This window comes from Limulus polyphemus, unplaced genomic scaffold (genome assembly GCF_000517525.1).
Source record: "Limulus polyphemus unplaced genomic scaffold, Limulus_polyphemus-2.1.2 Scaffold22, whole genome shotgun sequence".
Classification (NCBI taxonomy): domain Eukaryota; kingdom Metazoa; phylum Arthropoda; class Merostomata; order Xiphosura; family Limulidae; genus Limulus; species Limulus polyphemus.
The window spans coordinates 1582804-1584259 of record NW_013665632.1 but is presented as its reverse complement, the minus strand read 5'-3'; the positions used below and the strand labels follow the sequence as shown (position 1 = coordinate 1584259).

Here is a 1456-nt window from a genome sequence, read left to right as displayed (position 1 = left end):
TTGGTAATCCGGAATGTTCTTAGCTTTTTAACTAATAATATTTAGTAGAAATCAAAGAATTCAATACATAAAAAGAAACACAACTGCTACCAGATCGCGTTATGGTCAAGAATATTTGAAGAGCTACGTAACGCACTTACCCCCCCCCCCCACCAAAAAAAAAAGAAGAAGAAGAAAAAACAGGGTAAAAACATAACGTATTTGATGGGTATACATATTTTCATAATTGTTATTATTGGCATATTAATTTTATTTTTACGTTTCAGCTATTAAATGTGTTGTCATTTACAGCTATAGTCTTGAGGAACACTCACGCGCTCATAGTTTTGGCCCTTAACATCAGGCAAACTGAAAATAAACAATTTTGATGGAAGTCTTTCTTATATAAATATTCAATCAAAATATTTTTATTATGTTTGCTAATGAGCATGTGTAGTGATTTAATGGTGAAGGATAAGTATTTAAATTCGACATTGAGTGAAGATATGAGAGTTCAGTATTTAGTTTTAAATGTTACATTAGGTAATTCCTTCAAATGTATTTGATTACTTTGACGTGTTATATGTTTCAAATATCTGATATGAGACTTCGTTCAAAGCTAATGCAGTATTCTTAAGATTACATGTAACGTGAAATGCTTGCTGGATGAGGCGCGTGCTCATGTTAATGGTATGATCCAACAAGGTGGCGCTCGTACTTGGTGCTATGAGCTGTTTGAGAAGAAATAAGCATTGTGCCGCGAAAACTGATGTGAGTAGCGTGTGTATTGTAGCGTCCTCTCACTGCAACGAGTCTATTCCTCGTGACATTTGATTGAACGTGTCTTTTCAATATGGCGCCTAATAAAGAGACAGCTGTAAGAGTGTCGCGAGCCTTTCCTGAGAGAGTGTGAGGGATATTCTGTCTTCCTGTATTACGATTTACTTGGTGAAGCGAGTGTCTGGATACACTTCGAGCAGCCACCAATAATGGGTTCCTAAAGTTCTACATGTCGCAGGTGCACGGACTAGGTAAGTAGAAAGTCTATGTAACAGTGTTCATTGTAAAATGTAATGGTAAGATTCATACCATCAATGGCTGTTTAGTATTTTATTGGCAGTCGTTTATTTCATGTAAACGTCAAAAGTATAGGATCACTAGAAGAAGAACTTCAAGGCATGTAATCTACATAAAGTGCTTTGTAATCCCAATCGTTCTCAGTATTTCAATATTAACTGAATGAATTTCAGACTGACTTACATCAATAAAAAATTTTAAACAATACAATTAAGCTCCTATACCAGGAATCGGATAAGAGCTGTTCTTATGATAATCCAAGCTTGGACAATATTTTTTTTCTTCTTTAGTATATAGAATATGTCATTCAAACGCTCATTGTTGCTCTAGAGAAGAAGTACATTTCTTATTCATAGACTTACTATTGTTGAAATTACAACAATTTTACAAAAAATAAATA

General features: G+C 34.2%; 1 protein-coding gene across 1 annotated transcript in view; it reads left to right on the top strand.

Annotated features, from left to right (window-relative positions):
- Positions 1 to 746: 746 nt before the first annotated feature.
- LOC106458381 (unconventional myosin-Ia-like) overlaps positions 747 to 1456 on the top strand; it is a 306550-nt gene continuing 305840 nt past the window's right edge. Inside the window, exon 1 of the mRNA XM_022384798.1 lies at positions 747 to 1010. The gene's annotated coding sequence lies outside the window, so the exon portion shown is untranslated. The remainder of the gene's footprint in view (positions 1011 to 1456) is intronic.